Source organism: Solanum verrucosum, unplaced genomic scaffold (assembly GCF_900185275.1).
Source record: "Solanum verrucosum unplaced genomic scaffold, falcon-dt-bn FXZP01000105.1, whole genome shotgun sequence".
Lineage (NCBI taxonomy): Eukaryota > Viridiplantae > Streptophyta > Magnoliopsida > Solanales > Solanaceae > Solanum > Solanum verrucosum.
The window spans coordinates 1,004,091-1,025,929 of record NW_026020263.1 but is presented as its reverse complement, the minus strand read 5'-3'; the positions used below and the strand labels follow the sequence as shown (position 1 = coordinate 1,025,929).

Genomic DNA, 21,839 nt, shown 5'->3' with positions numbered 1-21,839 from the left:
TTTATGCAAGAACAAACTTTAAATGCAGCTCGAACAAAAAGGGCAGCCCAAAGGTTATAAGACCTAACCGAGTTTCCATGTAGTCAAAGCTTCAATTTAGGACCTGTTAACCACGGACCACCCTTAATTAGGCGGAACCTAGCATGCATTAGCAACCCTATTTGCTATCCCGTTAGCTACAACAAGTTTCTTGTCTGATAAGATTACTGGTTTTGCACCCTTCACATCATCTACCAATTTTGGACCTGCCCATTAGTATGAAGAGGAGATAAACTTTCCTTATTCAAAACAACAAAAACTTCTGAAGTTTTCTGGGATTTAAGTTCGTTGTTGGAATTTTCTTTTTTCTTCTCATCAGAGACTTTGCCTTCCTACACCTGTTGCGACTGAGACAACCAAGGGAAAAAAATCATCATTGGAGGAAGATAATAACTACGAAAATAAGGACTATTGTTAAATGTACTGGTGAAAGCACCATCTAATCATCATGTTCTTCTCTTATTTATATAATACTAAATAAATAACCAGAAGTGTAGGACATAAATATGCTACCTACTTCTGAAATAGTTGCTTCTTGGCCTTTGTTTCCTGTATTCTCTTCTGACGGTCCTCATAGAACTCAAAATCATAAAGGATTCACTGCTTGCTAACATGTATCTTAAGCATCTGTTGGCCTCCATTTTAACCTGTACAACAAAGAAACAGTTGGTAAAAACCCTTCTCTATTGGGATATGTGAAGCAGTTGGCAGAAGCTTGATTGATGATAACCCAAAGTCAAAGATGAACTGAACTAGGACATATTAGATCCCACACAGAGAAACCACAATACGTTTTATCTCGTTCACAATATTCAAATTCACTGCATACCTCCTGAGTATCTTTGTTGTTGGTAACAAGCTTGTTCTCATTGTTTTTCCAAAGTGATATGTTTCAAAAGGTGATGAGTCCACGTTTTGGACTCATTTAGGGCTTTATTTGGATAGATTTAGTGTCCTCAAATGTTTATTTTGTGTCAATAACTGATGTAAAATCCTTATTTTCCAGGTATTGGATTGAGGAACAAAGCATGGACACTAATGCGCAAAAAGGAACAAGGCAACTGAAAGCAAAGAAAAAAAGGCATGTTGATCGCCTAATCCATTGGGCGAGTCGCCGAGTGGCTATTACCTCGCCTAAAGTTCCAGTGTGCCAAGCCCTGAAGGAGAAAATCAAGTCGGTGAGAAAAAAGAGCAGTCAACGTGTCACCGAACGGTTCCGCGATGTAGTGATTGGATCGCCCAAAGTTACAGAACTTGAAGATGCTGAAGGCCAAAGCAAAAAGACGATCAAACTGACCAAAGGGCGGATCGCCGAGCTGATCGGCGATCCGACTTACTGCGCCGAATGGTCCTTCGCAACATATTTTTGGCGACTATAAATATACTTTTTGAATTCTTAGTTTAGTATCAGTTTTCATAATATAGAATTTTAGAGTGAGAACTCTAAGTTTTGAGACAAACATTTCCTTAGCTTTGAAGAATTGAAGCTTTCCATTTTTGAGAAATTGGAAGTGGGTCTTTGAGATTTTTTAACGTGGACCTTTGTAAAGATGAAATTAATCTTACCCAGTTGATGTAAACACAATTTGGTAACGATTTATATCTTTTTATGATGTCTAGCTAAAACCCTTATTCTTGGGGTGTGATTATGGGTTGATTTAGCTTATAGGTATTGCTAATTGATAGTTTAAATGTTGTTTAAAAGTGATTTCAATCAGTAATTGTGGTTTAATTTAAAGGGTTGTAGTTGCAAATACAACTCTACCTTCGTGTTTTTGGCTTGCTCGTGAGATCGGTTTTAAAATCAAGATTACTGAACTGATGGTCTGTGGGTATTAGGTTGTCATGGGTTCAGCTCGAGAGAGTGAATCATAAACCTTTTTCCACACATTCAGCTCGAGAGAGTGAATGGACTAAAGCGTAGGCTGTTCTTAATTGCTGCTTGTTGGTGTTCGAGAGAAACCAACTTGATTCAGGGTAAATTGTTTGAGAGAAAGTTTATCCTCACTAAAGTCTAGCTTATTCACTGATTTACAGCTATTTACTATCAGTTACAATTACCCATTTGTCTACCTTAGCCTATAATCCAATCACATCCCAAGAACCCATCTCATTACTTGTTAATTAGTGTTATTTGTTGCTGTTGTAGTTGATAATTAAAACCAAAACCCCCTTTATTTGACACTTGTGTTACCCCCTAATTTGAATTATGTTTTTATTCGTGTTATCTATTTATATGATTGACTTGAACATATTCGTACTTCGCAATTGAATCTTAAACACGTACCACTCCCTGTGGGATTCGACCCTAACTCATTCAGTTGGGTTATTATACTGACTAGTGATCGTTGACACTTAGAATTGGATGAAGTGTCTTTGAAACATTAATCAAAATGGTGTCGCTGCCGGGTTGTGGTGTTGGTTAAGATTCTTTGGTTAATTTGAATTTTGTTCTTGTTAGTCATAGTTGAACTTACTTAATTTTAATTTTGTTTTGCTTGTTTGTGTTTTGAAACAGGAAGTATGAGTGTGAATGGAAGCAATGGTAGCCAAATAGGCCACCAAGATGACATCAGAAACATCAACGATGTCAACGAGCCTAATGCTAATGACCCCCATCTTATGGGTGGAATTTGTGCCATTCGCTTGCCTCTGGCCGAAGGGAACACATTGTTCCATATCACAAATACTATGTTGCAGCTCTTGCAATTGAAGGGGTTGTTCGGTGGTTTGGCTCATGAGAATCCCCATGAGCATATTAGAAACTTCGTGGATGTTTGCGGACCGTTCTCCTTCAAGAACATATCCCAAGAGTCGGTCCGGTTGAGGTTGTTCTCGTCCTCTTTGATGGGAGAAACATGTAAGTGGCTGACTGAATTGCCACGTGAATCAATCACTTCTTAGGAGGAGTTGGTCACCGCATTTCAAGTGCGATTTTTCCCTCATTCGAAGATGATGACTCTTCGGGACAACATTCAGAGCTTCAAGCATCTGGAGGGCGAGCCAATTCATGAAACTTGGCTACGATTCAAGAAGTTGGTGCTTTAATGCCCAACTCATGGCTTGCCTGACAACGTGTTGCTTGAGTATTTTTATCGAAGTCTTGATTCGGTAAACAAGGGTGTTGTTGACCAACTTTCTCATGGAGGTTTGATGCAGCAACCTTATGTGATAGCAACTCAGCTCTTGGATGGCATGACCACAATTAATCGGGCTTGGTACACCCCGCGAAGATCAGGTCTCCCCTCTCACGTTTAAATTGACCAAGGAGCAGATGGAGAAAGACCAAGAGAGGGACCAGAACATGGCCAAGATCATGACACAACTTGACATTTTTGGAAATGTCATGGGAGCTGGTGCTCGAAGTGTCAATGCCATGGGTGTCGTAACCCCACTTGGATAGAGAGAGATGGGGTAAATGATAGATATGTTCCTCTCCACGAACACCAAAGACCAAAGGATTCCGAGAGAGGTTGGTCGGAGGATATGTTTTCTCGTATCCTCAACAAAGTTGAAGGGTCAGACAAGATTTTAAAGAAATGAAAGAAGATGTGTCGACCCTTATCCAGACGGCTACCTCCCATTCAGTATCGATCAAACAGCTGGAGACCCAAATGGGTCATATCTCGTCTCATTTAAACCCAAGACAACAAGGGGGTTTGCCTAGTGATACTATGGCCAAACCCAAGAATGAGGTTTGAGTGTGGACTTGCGTCGTGCTGCGACGTTAACTAAGGCACTGCTTGGGAGGCAACCTAAGTTTTATTTGCTTTCTTTTTGAGATGAAATAATGGTGTGTTGATTGTGCAGGTTGAAGTGTAGAATGTGTTTGAAAAGTGTAGGTTGGCGATTTAAAAGTCTAGTCGACGACTCGCCAAAGAGGTCATCGAGCCCGACTTGGACCGCCGTTGGACTCAAGACATTTTTAAATTGGAGTCTGTAAAATTCAGCGAACCCAGGAGCTTATTGGAGAATCGCCGACCATGTCGGCAATCACGACTTAGTCCGCCGTTTGGACCCCCACATTAACTGGAGGTTATGTAAAACTCTGCAAAGTAAGTACCCACTCGGTGTGTCACCGAGTGGGTCGGTGAGCAAGACTAATGTCGTCGAATGGGTGAGAACTGGACGGTTTTTAAAGGTCAAAGGTTTAAATTTTCAAACTCTTTCACTTTTCCTCACTTTTGAACTTCCCAAACTCACACCCGCACAATATTTTTTGTATTTTTGCATTTTTATCATATTTTAGTCGTCGTATTTGTGTTCGGAGTTGGATTTCTTTGCCGCCTAACATTTCAAAGTATTTATTCGTCATCTAAGGTTGGTTTTCCGAACTCCAATTTTTTTTTATAGCAATTTTTACTCATTTGCAATTGATTTTGTCTTAGTGATGTGTACTGGGCCTCTCTAATCATAATTGTATTTGTGTGTGCCTGTTTTAATTTGAATACCTTGCCCGTAATGTCTATATTGTTGAATTCCTGAGTTTCTTGTGCTTTAAATTGATTGAAATGGTGGGGTTGTGCTTGAATGTTGTTGGGTCTAGTCGGGTGAAGTCTAAGTAACCCGCATTTGTGTCAAATGACGTAATTTGCCCAATGATGGAGCAGTTGACGTCACTCTTAAGGGAAAAAGTCGTCAAATGGCCAAATGTGGCCAAATCGGGAGAAGTATAAGTATCCTGGAGGCATGGGTGTAATGGGTCTTAGCTTAATTGTAAGAGTGCATGTTTTGATTTTGTTTTCTGGGGCTGCGGGGTTGAATTTGGGAAGTTAGGTTGAAAGTAGGCACATTGGGTCGTTTGGCGAGCTGGGTCGAGCTCGCCGAAGCACTCAGCAGTTCGCTGAAGTTCCCCTGATCGCCTTTAATTTCATGCTTAATCTTGATTTTGGTTCTGTAACTTTCGGCGAGAAGCCTGAGTTCGCCAAGTGCACTATGTGACCCGCCGAAAGTGTTTTTTGTTCGCCCTTTGTCTGCGCCCCTAATCCCTAAAAGCACTGTAAATTTCGGTGGGCTAAGCCTTGCTCGCCGAATGTTGTCGGCGATTCACCGAAATGCCCTTCCCATCGCCGACATGCCAATTTCTTTGGGAATTTTTGAGCCAATCCTTTCTGCGAGCCCTATCTGGCTCGCCAAAGAGATTCGGTGACTCGCTGACTGGTTCGGCGAGTCTGTCTGCAACTACTTTTCTGTGCTTCTGCTTGAATTGTTTCTAACTCTTTTTGATGTTTGTGCAGACATGGCTAGACCAAAGGTTGCTGGTAGGGACGTGCCGCCCCGCAAGAGGGCTAAAGGGATAAAAATCAATGAGGATGCAGCTGCATCCAGGGCCAAGGCCACCAAACTTCCCACAATTGGTGGGAAAAGAAAAGGTAAAGGGAAGGCACATGTGTCACTGGAGTCCAGCTCCGACAGTGACAGTATCTACGTTGCTCACGTCACCACTTTTGAGAGCGAGGGTGAGCACCCGGAGCATTAGGCTGCAACTTCTGTGCCTGAGGATAATGAACTAGTAGCAACATAGAGGGCAGAGCTACAATCCAAAAGGATGAATGATTCGTTTAGGATCATGACTCCTCAGGCCACCACTACTTTTCCTCCCGCTCCTGCACAAGCTATGGTCCTAGCATCACCAGTACAGGGTCCTCCTCCCAAGTCTATGAATAGACTGAAAACCAAGGGGCTGAGGACCATTATTGAAGAGAAGCGTCTGTCCACTGATGGAGTTATTGACATGTACCCAGAGATAATGAGTTGCCTAAAGTCGAACAACTTCCAACTCTTCACCAAGCCCTGTGGCCCTTACATTCCTAATTGGGTCCAGGAATTCCACGTTGCTTATGGAGCCTTGGTACCACAGAGAAAGAAGCAGGCAGCTGCATTCAAGCCGATTGACTACGTAGTTGTCCAGGGAAAGAAGGTCAAGTGTGATAGTGAGGCTATTAATGTTGTCCTGGAATGTCCTGATGATTTTGATGATGACTGTCAGCATCTGATCAAGACAAAGACACTGGAAAACATGAAGAAGTGGTTGGCTCCGCTAATATCAGATGGTACTCCCAAATGGCTTGAGATTGGAGCACCAATTGAAAAGAAGGATTTAAACATAGCTGCAAGGTTCTGGTTTGGCTTCATCAACAACACTATCATGCCATCCCAGAACGAGTCGATTATCCGCCTAGTCAAGGCAGCCTGTCTGGGTTGCATCATTGATGAGACAAGGATAAATCTGGGAATGACTATGGCACAAGGGATACTTATGAGGGCCAAGCAGCGCCAGACTTCCCTTCCCTTTTCGGTGTTAATCACAGAGCTGTGCAGACGAGCTCGTGTTCCTAGAGATGCGAAGAAGGATGTGGAAGTGGATCCCATATCTTCTACTGATATCCGGAGAATCGAGGCAGAATATTTAAAAAATGAGGCGGAGAAGAAGAAGGCAACCCCGGTGGACTCTTCCCCGGTTGTGGACACAAACAAATTACCTGTAGAGGCACATTTGCCTACTCCAGCCCTGGGCCTTCAGGAACGTCTAGTGTTGTTCCTTTTGATACTCTCAGTTCTTCTGCTCCTCTATTGCCTCCCAGAGTTGCTGCTGCTATTTCCCAGCCCTTGCTTAGTCAGGCTGCATTACTCCGGATGGGGCAGTTAGCCTATTCTACCAATCGTCGTGCTGCCAGACTTGAGGCCTCCATTCCGGGCATGATTCAAATAGCCCTCGCTGATGCTGTGACACCCTTGAGCGCTACCATTAATCCCTTTGCGGCTAGGATAGCGGTGTGTGAGCATGGCTAAGGGGCCACCGAGGAGGTGACGACTCTAAAGGCCGCTATTGCTGCACTGAGGAGAGATGTGGACCAGCTAAAGTCCACCGGCATGTCCATGATTCTCGGGACGGTGGAGATCCCAGATTTGCTAGTTGAGCCAGATGTGCCTCCAGCTACCGTGGGAGATGATTTTCGAGTTGAGGAGGCGACTGAGCCTGAGTCTAAAGCAGAGACAGGTGAGGAGATGCTTGGGGTTAGTGAGGAGGTTTCTTACGAGGGCCTTACAGAGACTGTGGAGGTCATGATAGATGCAGTTGTGCAGACCTCTTTAGTAGACACTCCTTTGGCTGATCCTAGTGGAGCTGGTGCTATTATTGATGTGACTTCGGGTATTGAGACCCAGGTTCAGAGCACTATACCGGGCACTGATGCCCAGACAGATGAAGCGACTGTTTAGGCATGATTTCTCTTTACCTCCCTCTCTGTCTTCTTTTATTGACTTTTTTGATACTTTATTGCATTTGAGGACAAATTGCTTTTGTTTTGTGGTGGGGTGAGGCCCACATTTTGTGACTATTGTTATGTCTATATATTTGGATTTTTGAGCTATAAATTGTGTTGATACTGTATTTTTTGGATGATTGAGTTTGTGGCTCCTTGTTTTAATTATAAAAGATTTTTGGGACCATTCCGAAATTTTGTGTCATCTCTTGTTTGTGTTTAAATGTGGATGTTCTCTTGTGAATTTAAGTATCGATCTTGATCAATACCGATGATTTGAATAGTGCTCATAATCGAACAAAAATGAATGTGCGGCTACGATGAGGCCAAATGAAGTTGCATAGGCAATATGTGAACTTTGTGCATCTCGTTATGACTAGCCAATTATCAAATTGAGTCTCTTGTGATCATCATTGCACACTAGCGAAATTGTAGAGTCTTGTTTGATATTGGTTCCAATGCCTTGTGTGACGAGCTTACCGTGAACCATGTGTGATGACACCTAGAATTTGCCCCGTTGGTCTGGTTGACTAAGTGATGCAATCTCTTGAAATGATCTTAGGCAACTTTGAAGAGTGTGAAACAAATTGACATTATACCTTTTTTGTGGCCAACCTTGTGAGTGTGTGATCCTTGCTTGAACACCCTTTGAGCCTTACCCCTTTTCTTGGAAGAAACTTGATGAAAGTGTGACCTTTCTTTATCCCTTCATTATTAGTCCTCATGATTTGTAGTTTGTTTGAATAGCCAACTTAGGCCAAAAGCCTAAGTTGAGGGTGTGGTGAAAAGAGAAGATAAATCAAGAAATGCAAAGAAGTCCCCTTTAATCCATGGTTTTGAGAAAGATGAAACCCTTCCATACAAAAAAAAAGAGAAAAAGAAGAAATGAATGAAAAAGAAAAAGAATGAAAAAGTTGTGGAATAAAGTTGTGAAAATGCAAAAAGAAATGGGGTGTCGACCAGTCCATGGAAAGTGAATAATGTGGTAACTTTTGAGCACGAATGAGAATGATGAAGAAAAGGAAAGAAAGTGTTATTCATACCACATTTCATGAGTATAGCATAGCAGCCACTGAGCCTAAATGACCATACATTTACACTCAGCCCCGTTACAAGCCTTGAAAAGGCCTTTGTGATCTTGAGTGAGTTGAAACAAGTGTTTGTTGGAAAATAAGGGCAAACTTATGGGTGAAATCATGCATTGTGTTCATCTTTGTGAGTGTGAGTGTTTATTGTGATTCCAGAGCTATAAATTGTTGAACTATTGTGTATGAATATGAAATCATTCTTTGTGTGAGGGGATTTGAGTACCTTTGTTGAGCTTGAACTTGCATTTGAAGTAATCATGGTGAACTCGAGAATCTTTGCTAACGGTAAGTCACAACTTGAATCTTTGAGTGCACAATTGATCCTTGCATGAGTAAGTTGAGTCTTTTTGTGTGCATTCATGATTGAGTCTGGTGTAGCTTGTAGACATCCTTTATGAACTACTGAACTCGAGTTTTACTTGAGGACAAGCAAAAGTTTAGGTTGGGGGTTTAAGGCTTTATTTGGATAGATTTAGTGTCTTCAAATGCTTATTTTGTGCCAATAACTGATGTAAAATCCTTGTTTTCCAGGTATTTGGATTGAGGAACAAAACATGGACACTAATGGGCAAAAAGGAACAAGGCAGCTGAAAGAACGAAGAAAAAAAGGCATGTTGATCGTCTAATCCATTGGGCGAGTCGCCGAGTGGCTATTAAGTTCCAGTGTGCCAAGCCCTAAAGGAGAAAATCAAGTTAGCGAGAGAAAGGAGCAGTCGACATGTCGCCGAACGATTCCGAGATGCAGTGATTGGATCGCCCAAAGTTACAGAACTTGAAGATGTTGAAGGCCAAAGCAAAAAGGTGATCGAACTAACCAAAGGGCGGATCCCTGAGCTGATTGGCAATTAGTTTAGTATCAGTTTTCATAATATAGAGTTTTAGAGTGAGAACTCTGAGTTTTGAGACAAACTTTTCCTTAGATTCGAAGAATTGAAGTTTTCCATTTTTGAGAAATTGGAAGTGGGTCTTTGAGATTCTTCAACGTGGACCTTTGTAAAGAAGAAATTAATCTTACCTAGTTGATGGAAACACAATTTGGTAACGATTTCTATATTTTTATGATGTCTAGCTAAAAGCCCAATTCTTAGGTTGTGATTATGTGATTATGGGTTGATTTAGCTTATGGTATTGCTAATTGATAGTTTAAATGCTGTTTAAAAGTGATATCAATCAGTAATTGTGGTTTAATTTAAAGGGTTGTAGTTGCAAATGCAACTCTATCTTCGTGTTTTTGGCTTGCTCGTGAGATGGGTTTTAAAACCAAGATTACTGAATTGATGGTCTGTGGGTATTGGGTTGTCATGGTTTCAGTTCGAGAGAGTGAATCCTAAACCCTTTTCCTCACATTGAGCTCGAGCGAGTGAATGGACTAAAGCGTAGGCTGTTCTCAATTGCTGTTTGTTGGTGTTCGAGAGAAACCAACTTGATTCGGGGTAAATTGTTCGAGAGAAAGTTTATCCCCATTAAAGTCTAGCTTATTCACTGATTTAAAGCTATTTACTATTAGTTACAATTACCCATTTGTCTACCTTAGCCTATAATCCAATCACATCACAAGAACCCGTCTCATTACTTGTTAATTAGTGTTATTTGTTGCTGTTGTAGTTGATAATTAAAACCAAAACCCCATTTATTTGACACTTGTGTCACCCCCTAATTTGAATTATGTTTTTATTCGTAAATATCTATTCCTATGATTGACTTGAATATATTCGTACTTGGCTATTGAATCTTAAACACGTACCACTTCTTGTGGGATTCGACCCCAACTCATTCAGTTGGGTTATTATACTAACTAGCGATCATTGACACTTAGAATTAGATGAGGTGTCTTTGAAACGTTAATCAAAAGCTTGTTTGGGAGATCCTTCACAATGTGCCATTTGACATGAAAACAGCCAATCCACTTGTCTTGCTTCCAATACTCCACATTCTTGTTGAAATCAACCGATCCTGCCATCTCAGCAACACCAACAAACGTCCGCTTGTGTTTACCTGCATAAAATGTGCAAATATAATAAGCAAGCAAAACAAACTATGTCAACCTAAAACAAATAGAAATTATGCCTAAATTCATGCATGACCAGATGAAAATAGAAGACCCCAGGAAACTGTTCAGATAGAAAGCTCACCGAGAAAAAAAGAAAGACAAGACAACCTCCAGACTTCTGTTGAGCCTTTTGGTATGCAACATCAAGCTTCTTGTTGCCATTTGGTGTGCTAGCCCAAACATTATATTTGATGCTTTTGTGCACATCATCCTCACTATAAGACTTGATGATAAAAAAACTTGGCATCAGTATATGTCACCATGAAATCTTGACAGTTGTATTGTTCTTTGTCTGATAACAAGCTTGCTTTATCTTTTTCGACATCATTGGTTACGGTGAGTGGGATAGTCTGCCCCTTGACTGTCAAAGCAGTTGGTGTAAAACTTTTCTAATTCTTGGATCCTTTACCTCTTGGTTCTTGTTGAGCTCATTTAACCCATCCATGTTCTCATTTCCATATCCATAGAAACTATTTCCTCTACCTCTTGGTTTAAATATGTTATCAACTGCCATCCACCCACGACCCATATTGCAAGAATCATACATGTTAGACCCAAAGCTCATGCCAGAACTAAATGTATTCCCGTACTGCCCACCATAATATTTTTTGGGATACAATCTATTCATATATCCATTAGTTGAATTAAAGCCAGACGAGGGCCTAGGATGTTGCAAGCCCCAACAACGAAACAATAGAATCAGTATCATCAGAGAATCCATATAGATATGAAGAGAACCATTTCAGGCAGCTGCTGTCTCCAATTCCTGGAGTACATTAATCTAAGTAGACATTTGGCCACAAAAACCAAATATTTTTTAAATTTTATTTGGAAATTTGGAGTTGGAAAATAGGTTATAAGTTGTTATTTCAAATTCAGAATCCAACTTCTGATTTTCAAATAAACTAAAATTATTATGAAAAAAAGTGAATCATCTTTATGGACAATAGGTTCCTGAGTCTTTCTAAGGAGACCTTTCATTTCTAAATAGGCAAGAACAGATCAACATCAATATTCAAGAAAAGCAACATACCATTATATTTGGATGAACATTCTAATTTTTCAATGATGGAACAACATCACCATTTGAAAATGATGGTGTAATAGAATTACCCATCACTGGCCTAGCTTACCCATCAGTGAACATTGACCCATCTAGCCATGGAATTGGAGATCGTACACCATCAAATCCAAATCTAGAATCCTAATAACCAGAAGCAACTCCCTTAGGAAAGGCACCCTGTCCAAAAGAAGCATTAGTATTTAAGGATGAGTTCTGGAATGCAGGCCTCACAGACGTAGGACCAGTTTATCCCTTTACACTATTTGCAATACCATTAGAATTTCCATTAGCAGAATCCACAGATAATGGTGCTTGGTCAGCAGCTGTAGAGGTGGTGATCTCACATTTTGATGCAACAACCGAAGTAACTTATGGAGTACTAGTTGGAGGAAAAGAATGAAAATATGGATAGTGGTAATGTTGTGCTCCATGTAGCTGGCCATCATGCCCACTGTCGGGACAGGGAAGTAGCAGGCAAGTATGGATTATAGGCATCATAACTATAGCCAGGGTGATACATAAGTGACCCGTTGTCCCCATAAGCTCCCTGCAATTTGAACCTATGAAAACAAAAACATAAACAAAACCTGATTAATAATTTATTCAAGCTATAAGGCAAGTCCAGACAACATAAAAGATCTTGTGACACCAAAAGTTTAATCTAGAAAGCAAATAGATTACCATATCAAAACACGTTCAAACAGAATAACTTACAGGCATCTCAACTCCATCTGGATTTACATATCTTAGATAATCCTCCCATTCACTACCAGAACCATCATATCTTATAACAGAATAAAGAAGAACATCAGTATTAACCAAGTGATGTGCTAACAAGTAAACAAACAGAACATTAATAAACAAAACAGACTTATTTAAATAAGGTCCTAGCAGAGATACTTATACTAAATTTATTGTAGAGATATTAACATACCATAATAGTATGTTGTAGACGTATAACCATTAGGAACATAACACACGGTTGGATTCATGAAATACAGCAACAGAGGGGTCACAGACTGATCCATTGGTTGGGTCTGACTATTCCCAACATCTTTCGAGTCCACAGAAGGCTGAAAATGGATCAAAAGTTCAAATAACTAATTGACCGAGACAAAGAGATCACAGAAAGCACTAACATGTACCTTCTTTTTTGGCTCTGTAATTTCAAGCTTCTTCTGAGAATCTAATGACAACTTATGCAGCAAATTTGCAGTTTCTATTGTAGTAGAGTAAAGGAACAACACTTGTTCGCCACTTAGCCAATACACATTAACAACTAAGCCAAGAAGCTTCAACATATCAATTAAGTTTTTACCGAGCAACACACATCTTATCAAATTATACAAATTTACTAAATTAGCCTATGAAATACTTCAAAACCTCAATTCCAATCAAGTACAAAATGTACAAAATACTTTTTAAGCAAAAACCAAACCAAATAACTAGTGTTGTTAAACAGAAAACACCAATTTATACATCACCAAATCATCTATCCAATTTTCCAGTACACATGTAAGCTCCAAAAAATATATTTTTTATTAAAAAAAAAACTCAAGCAACCTACACTATAAACCCACTAAAAATAGAAAATAGATTTTCTTTTTCTTTCTAGACAGATTACACATAAATCACTCATCAAATAAAACCAAAATCATGCACATAACAACAACTTATATCACAAGCTCAGATTTATAGAGACAAATAAAAATTGAACCACATAGAACTATAGAGATAGCTATATCATGTAAAAATCAAAAAATGAATACCTATATGATAAGGATACGATCAGCAGAAGGAGCAATGGTTTCCATAACAAAGATAGATCTTCAAAAAAGAGGACTTGGTAAAACCCTAGGTGTGAGAGAGAGTGTGTGAGCCGCCACCAAGTTGAGGGTATGTAGAGAGAGAAAGGGGGTTTGGGATTTGAGAGAGAGAAACTATAAAAAGGGAGGGTAAATTGTTGTGATTCAACTAGCACCACCGATTTTCTAGGAAACCCCACTCTGTTACATGGTCGTATCTTATTAGTTTACTTGGTGGACTCTTTGATATTTCGAAACCCCTTCTATAAGGAACAAAAAAAAGTAATATCTAGATATTAATAAAAAGACCAAGGGAAATACATATAGGGTCTGTTTGGAAAGCCACATGGTAATTGGAATTGGTGTAATTATCAGCCTAGCAATTACCTTCTAGTAATTACATTGACCTATTTGGTTGTCTCATGTCCTGTTTGGATGTCACAGTGTAATTACACATGTTCTGTTTGGATGTACAATTGCAATCATAAAATTATATTAAATTTTAAAAATAAAAATTAATTATTTAAAAGTTAACTAGACAAATAAAAAACTTTATAAATGAAATTAAATATTTAATATATACATTATTTTTTTAAAATATATTAATTAATAAACATATGTTCTTAACTAATATTATGAAAAATAATTGATTTATATTTTTTCAAATTAATATATTTCAATTGAATTGATCATAAAAACTAAAAGTATGAAGTTTCTACGAACATCGTGAAATGCATGTTTGATAAAAAGATTAATATATAAATAAAATATCATAAATTATTAAAATGCTTAACAAAAAGATAATCTATCAAGTCTAATTAAAAAATGACTTGCAATGTGAATTCAATATTACTAAAACAAATGAAACTAAAAATATAACATAAGTTATAAATTTAAAACAAAAAACTTTTAACTTAATACTTTTATCGCAAATTTCAACATAGCATACATAAATATGATTTTTTTAAAAAGAAAACGTAAGTCTATAACCTTACTTAACAATAAATTCTATTTTAATTTAAAAATTAGAATACTAATAAAATTATGCTAATGAGAAAATAAGCATGGCATAAAGAAATAGATAATACGAAAAATTGCATAGAATCACGTGAAGTAAGGTTGAGAATGAGAAGAAAATGAAATATAATAATATAAAATAAAAAATAAACTTTTAGAATAATAATAAAAAAAAAAAGAACTTAAATAATAGAAATAAAAAAAATTAAAACAAAAAAATAAAAAGAAGAAATTAAAAAGTAATCGACTGGTAATTACACCATGTAATTATCAGCAATTCACAGTCTCTCTCCGTGAATTGGAGAGTGTAATTACCCCCTGTCAATTACACCAATTACCTTCTGACCAAGTAATTACTTGTCCAACCAAACAGGACAAACAATGTAATTACACTCAATTACACCAAATCTAATTAGCAGGGTGACTTTCCAAACATGCCATATAATTAAAGGCAAAAGAAGAAAAGGCGAATATATTATATACAGTGACACTTCTTGCCACAAATGTAAATGTAGCTTAGCTAGCCAGGCACCTTAATTCTATGGTAGAGGTTGTGTTTCTTTCACCTTCTTTCTCACCAATAAAATTAATTAAAACAATTTATGAAACAATTAATTTTAAAAAGTTATTTTAAATACATTTCAAACTAAAAAAAACTCATGAATTTATTTTATAATTTCTTTTAAAATATAGGTCGTGTGTTCAATTCTAGAGCTTTTTTTTTCTTTCACCTTCTTTCTCGCCAATAAAATTAATTAAAAACAATTAATCTTAAAAATTTATTTTGAATACATTTCAAAATAAAAAAAAACTCATGAATTTATTCTATAATATTTTTAAAAATATTTCTTTTTAGAAAGGGTATAATAGTGAGCGCGAGTTGTATTTTATTTATATTTTATTCTTTTTTTTTAAAAAAATGACGTCACATTAATTTATTTATTATTTTTCATTTTAAAAGGTGACACATTATATATATATATATATATATATATATATATATATATATATATATATATATCATATGTTTGGCTAAGTTCCAATATATCTCTTATTAATTAATTAACATATCTCATATGTTTGGTTAAGTTCCATTTAATAAATTATTGAATTATTATTTATTTGTTATTTTACGTATTATTTTACAGAATTAGAAAGAAAGAAAAAAAGGTAACAACACTATTTTTGCAAGATAAGAAAAAAAATAACAATTAAAGATTTCAACCCTTCAAAAAATGTATAATATTGATTGAAAATTTGAATATGAACATTTTAATTTAATAAAAATAATAATTTAATTTAATTTATTGTAATAGATGTTTAAACTAGTTTCTCTCCATAAAATCATCTTAATATTAAAGCATATTAATAATTGTCCTTTATCTTAATTTGACTCTCAAAAATACTTTTTAAAAAAGATTAGTTAAGCACAATTTTCTTATAAAAAACACTTTTCAAATGAATTAGCTAAATATAAATTGTTTTTTTTCAAAAGCATTTTTCTGAAAAGCTATTTAAAAAAAGCCCTTTTGAGAATAAGCAATTTTTAACAGCAATGTCAAACATGATTAGACTATTTCTTAAGAGAAAATTTAAAACTAAAGGAAAAGTAAAAAATAAAGTATAAGAAAAGTAATGAAGAATTGTATTGGAAAAAAAGAAAAAAAATATTTAATTACAAAGCAGAAAAAGAAACTTGAGTTATAAAATCTTCGTAGCAGCTGAATTTTGAACCCTCGCTAATCTCAGAAATACAGACTTTAAGTCAGCTGCTAAACCAAAACACCTATCAACTTTTTTGTTCAGTGGGTGTTGATGAGTTAATATATCTATCTTACAAAAAATTTATATATAAGTGTACGAGTTTACATCAGGGTTAATGGGTGCTTGAGCATCTGACAGGATACACGTGGGCCCGCCCCTGATTTGAATATGCAATTTCATGTAATGATTCAAAATTATAATTTTAAATTAGTATTTGAATGTGTGATTTAAAATTATATCTCAAATTCTTCAAAAAGTAAAATTGAAAATTCAAATCATGATTTCAAAACCCACACCTTCCTCCTTTAAATATTCACATGTTATAAGTTTATTCTAAATATAAATTTTCTTTTGTTCGTTCTTAGCTCTAGTAGAATTCCTGTTTGATGGTTTTGTGTTGTTTTTATATTTGGCTAATTAAGGTTGGTGGGAAAACTATGTTCTCACTCTCCATTAATATTATTTTTCTTGGTTTTAGGTCTTCAGGTTTGTATTTGACCCCACATTCATTATTTTTTTCGGTAAAGTCTTTTTAATAGCAGAAATATAATTTGCCTAACTAGTTTGCATATAGTTGTAATGTTTATACTAGAGGTAACTTTCTTGTAAATATGTATGATGTGTATTCTATCTATTTTCTATAGATGATATTAACTCTTGCATGATTAATGTTGCTCAATCATCTGTATTTTTATCCTGGTTGTTGAAATTTGATTCTTGTATGTGTTCAAAAAATTTCTTTCTAGGATTGAGATATTTTGAAATGTATGAAATTAATGTAGACACTCTAACTTTATCAAGGTAGTCTCCTAGTTGAATTTCTTCTCTATAAATGTGATTGATTTGTGCTCACATCTTTAACATTACATCTTCAATTTTCTTCAATTTCTCAATTATCTTTCAAAGTACTTATCACATATCTTGCATAATGTTTCCTAAACTGAGTGAATTAGTTTCTAGGAGGACATTTGGTATTGTTTGTGTCTAATCATACCTTAGGACTTCCACTATAGCTAGTGTTTAAACTTTTTTGTTGAATAATATTTCAATATCCTTTATTTCAACATATATTTAGTCACATCAGTTATCCCGCACACAGAAACCCTTTGTAACGATCCATTTAGGTCGTTATGACTAGATCAATGGTGAAAGAATTTGAGCCAAAAAACTTTTTGGGTAGGGGCTTAAATTTTTTTAGGTTAGGCCAATCTTAGACTAAATCTGGGCTAGATGAGGTCTATGACCATTTGGGCATGGGTGGGTTGTAATGTTTAGGCTTTGTGGATATTTTCCTGTAGCCAAGACATTAAGAAACTCATAAAGCTTCACATAATCAAATTCAGGTAAGTAAAACTCCCAAAATTGAATTCGGGTAAGTAAAACTTCCAAAATTGAATTCGACGTGAAAGGGAAGGAGCGATGTTGTGAAAAAAAAATGAGATTTTCAAGTCTCTGAAGTTTGTATAGACTGCTATAGCGGTCATGCGCAGGCGCCATGGCGCTGCTTTAACCGCTATAGCGGTGTAAGTCGAGATTTTTGGTGAAACAACTCTAAAATCCTTAATTTATGCACTTTGTTCTTGGGAGTTGGGAGGAGCGATTTAGGGCTGTTTGCACTCTATTTCACATGGAATTCATTAGTAAAGGGAATTTTATTACTCCTTAATCTAGTAAATTGATTCTAAGCCTTAGAATCTAAAATATTATTCTCGGCAGAGGATTTTTACATGATTTCATGGTGAGAAAAGCCCTAAGTTGGGGAGGATGATCATGAGATGCATGGGGTTAGGATTTTGTTATAATCTAGGTATAATTAGGTCATTTTAATTGATTGTTGTATGTAATATTTGTTTTAGACCAAGAACAAGACAAGACACTTCAAAAAGAAAAAGTTCGGGTTCTTTAGAGTTTCCAAGGGGCTTTGATTCGAGGTTCGTGATGGTTCTATATTTTCTGGTTTATGTATGTATGCATGTGTACAACTTTATAGTATCACTGGTGCAATGCATATTTGGGAAAACATAGGGAAGTATATGAAACGACATCATGTTGATAATCTTATGCAATGGACCTATTTATGTGACTTGTGGTTTCAAGTGTTATTGTTCATTGTGTATGACTATTTGTGATTGTTGGTTGGTTCGTATATAACGTCGATACAAAAATATTAATAGTTGGCTCGGATACCACGCTTAGTATAAATATTAACGGTTGGCTCATGTACCACATCTGGTATGATTACTAATTCTGATTGGTTTGGATACCACGCCAGTACACGATCACTTTGAGTGTGGATTTTATGAGAGGATCTGGTATGCGTTTGTGGTTCCATGAGAGAATCGGGCATTTGTATTTGTGATCATGTTGGACATGGATCCAAGTATTTGTTCTTCCATGATATTGTGTTTGGAATTTATGAAATAGTGTTTATTGTTATATGTGTTGCTGTATTTTGGTTAATTGTTTACATTCATATCCCAGACTGACCATGTGATCTGACTAGTACATTCGAGTTTTTGTATTGATATTGCACCTGTTTTTTCCTTGTTGAGCACATAGCATCTTCCATCGACTGATCTGAGACCTTAGTTAAGGGACACTTGACATCGAATCCAAGGATGACCTACTCTTCTAGACTGTCATGGGTTCTTCTATCATTTGTTGTTCATTCTTTCGGACACAAACATTACACTATTAGATTGTGTTTTTCAAAGTTTTTAGGGTTGCATCCCCATTATTGATTACATTAGAGTTTTGATACAATGAATTTCAATTCTTAGGAGTGTTGACCCAGAAGGTCATTTTTAATTTTTTTTATAAAAGTATCATTTTATCCCTCCCGATAGTCGCCCCGAGTCATTTTTGATCCGTCGATGAAGTTGGTTTAGAAATTTTAAAATATTCGTTTAACTATGATTATTTAGTTGATGGGTAATTATTAGATAATTAATTTAGTTAGTAATTAATGGGTCAAGTTCCATAATTTATTTAAGGAAAAAGGGCCTGATATACCCCTCAACTTTGTCATTTGGAGCTGATATGCCCCTCGTTATGAAAGTGGCTCATATTTACCCTTACCGTTATACAAATGACTCGCATATACTCATACCATTACAAAATGAGCTCACATATACCCTTCATTTAACGGAAGTGAAAAAAATAGTTTTAAATTTATATCGTTGACTTTTATTTTTTTTTAAAAATCATTAAGGGGTATATATGATTCTTATAGCAAAATTCAAGGTACATTTTAATCTTTTTCGTACATAAATTATTTTTGACTTCTTTGATTATCATTATTTGAGTTTCTTATTCTTATTTTATTTTTTTCTTTGATTCCTTAGGGTAAAGAAAAAAAATTGAACTTATTTTTTGTGGCTATTTTATAATTTAAAACTATTTTTTGTGTCTATATTGCAATTTAATTTTTGTATTTGAAGAAAAAAATTTGGTCATCTGTAATAAGTTTTACAAGAATATTAGTGAAACATAAATAAATTTGACCATCAAAATAATAAATCTAAATTAGTCATTGAAACAAAAAAGAGTCAAAAAAAAGTTTTAAAAAAAGGTTTGAGGAGGATTAAATATACCCATATGGAATTATATTTTATTTTATTTTAAAAATTAAACGAAAATTAATTGTTTCCATTTACGTTAGAGAAAAAGGGTATGTGTGAGCCATTTGTATATAAGTAAGGGTATATATGAGCCACTTTTCATAACGAGGGGTATATAAGCTCTAAATGACAAAGTTGAGGGGTATATCAGACCCTTTTCCCTTTATTTAATACCATATGCCACTTGACCTATGTAAAAGAACGAATTAAAATAAATGAGAATTGATATTTTGAGTCATAACTCAAACCAGCCGCAACGTCCTACGAAAAGGAAGAACTCACCTAATCAGGTAAACATATAACCAAAACCTTATTCTTGTACCTATGTATAAGGATATACATTACAAATAGGTTAGTTCTACAAACTGTTTTCGTAATGATAAATTGATTTCACAAACAGTGAGTTTCGAAGTTAATTTATTTTAATAATCATATTATAATTCAAGTTTTGATATATTGATATAAGTAATAAAATATTAGATATATTGTATTACAAGAATACCATTAGAATTATGATATTGGAGAAGTTGAAACATAACCCTAGGCTTGAAATTTGGAAAAATATGAGAGTTGACATGTTAATTGAAATCAAGATTAGGAATTTGATTATAGATTTGGGTGAATTTTTAGGTCCAGACTAGACATGTAGTAATATGGGTGCTGTTAGTTTCAAAATCTTATTGTGATTATTTATTTGAATAGATTGCATTGATTTGGAAGCCCTAAGAAAGGGAAATGCTCAAGTCTCAGAGTGGTTGTTTAATTATTTGAGGCAAGTGGATTTCTCGACCCTTGTTAAGTGTATATAATTGTGTATATCCTTGTGGCATGTGTTGGGGAGTAATGAGTCTTGGTTATGGGTTGGCTTGTTCATATTAAATAATACTAATAATGAAAAATGAGTAATAAAAGGCAGCATGATTAGTTATTGGTGTGTGATGTGTTGAGAATAGTTTGAAAGGTTTATTGATTCATTGTTGATGTTGTATCACGATCGTGTTATTGTGAATTGTGCATTGTCATGGAAATGATCATCTCTTCATTAATTGTGTGAGCATGTCAATTGAATTGATTCAGATACATGGTCGTGACAAGTGTTATGTGAATTGAGGAAGGATAAGGAACTAAAGAGGATATACCATTTCGAGGGACGTGTCACCCGCCATGACAGATATTATGATTTGAGTGATGTGTCGCGTGTCGTGACGAATATTATGATTCAAGGGACATATTGTACATCACGACAAATTCTATTATCAAAGGTCATGTTGGACTCCGCAACGGATGCATGGACAGATATATCCATCATGGGTCTTAGACTGAGAGACAATGGATGTGTATCACTAGTGAGGCATGCATTATCATATTTGACATTGCATTTCATTGTATGACATATCTTTATCATGGTGAATTTGTGATTGTTTTTCTTTGGAACTTGTGATTGATGACTTTATACAGTGTATTATTAATCTGAAATTGTCGGAGTGTTGTCATTGAGCTATGAACTATTTAAATTGTGCACTATTAGGTTGGGCTGGTTTTATGCATGTTGTAATTGTTGAGGTTCGGTTGGAGTGGTAGGAGTACCCATATTTCATACTCTTAACTTTGTGTTTAGGAGTTTGCTTGCTCAGTACTGTGTGATTTGATACTCACCTCTTACTTCTACATATGTGTAGGTTACGAGCCTGGATCTTTGTGATACTCTCAACCCTCTTCTTCCAAGGCTTCATGTGGAGATTTGTGAGGTAGTTGTTTGTCATCTCAGTGGACCTTTTTACTCCTATTTATGATTTTGTTCTACTTTTGAGACTTATGTATTTTCTTTCGAATCTATTGTAATACATTAGAGACTTGTGCACGTGACAATCAAGTTTTGGGGATTTAGTTAAGTTGACTTGTTATCCACATTTTAATTGTTTTAAAATTTATTTTTATTTTATTTCCACACTTTATCGTAATGATTAAGTTTTAGGCTAATTTGTCTTGGTGGGATAGAACGAGTGTCATCACATCCAATTTTGATTGTGACAAATGGTATTAGATCCCCGGTTTATTGGTCTCATGTGTGTATAAGTCAAGTCTACTAGAGTCTTGAGAATCGATGCAAAGATGTATGTTGCTTATC

General features: G+C 35.9%; 1 pseudogene; it reads right to left on the bottom strand.

Moving 5' to 3' along the window:
* Positions 1 to 138: 138 nt before the first annotated feature.
* LOC125833530 (YTH domain-containing protein ECT2-like) lies at positions 139 to 13,319 on the bottom strand (annotated as a pseudogene).
* Between the last annotated feature and the right edge of the window lie 8,520 nt (positions 13,320 to 21,839).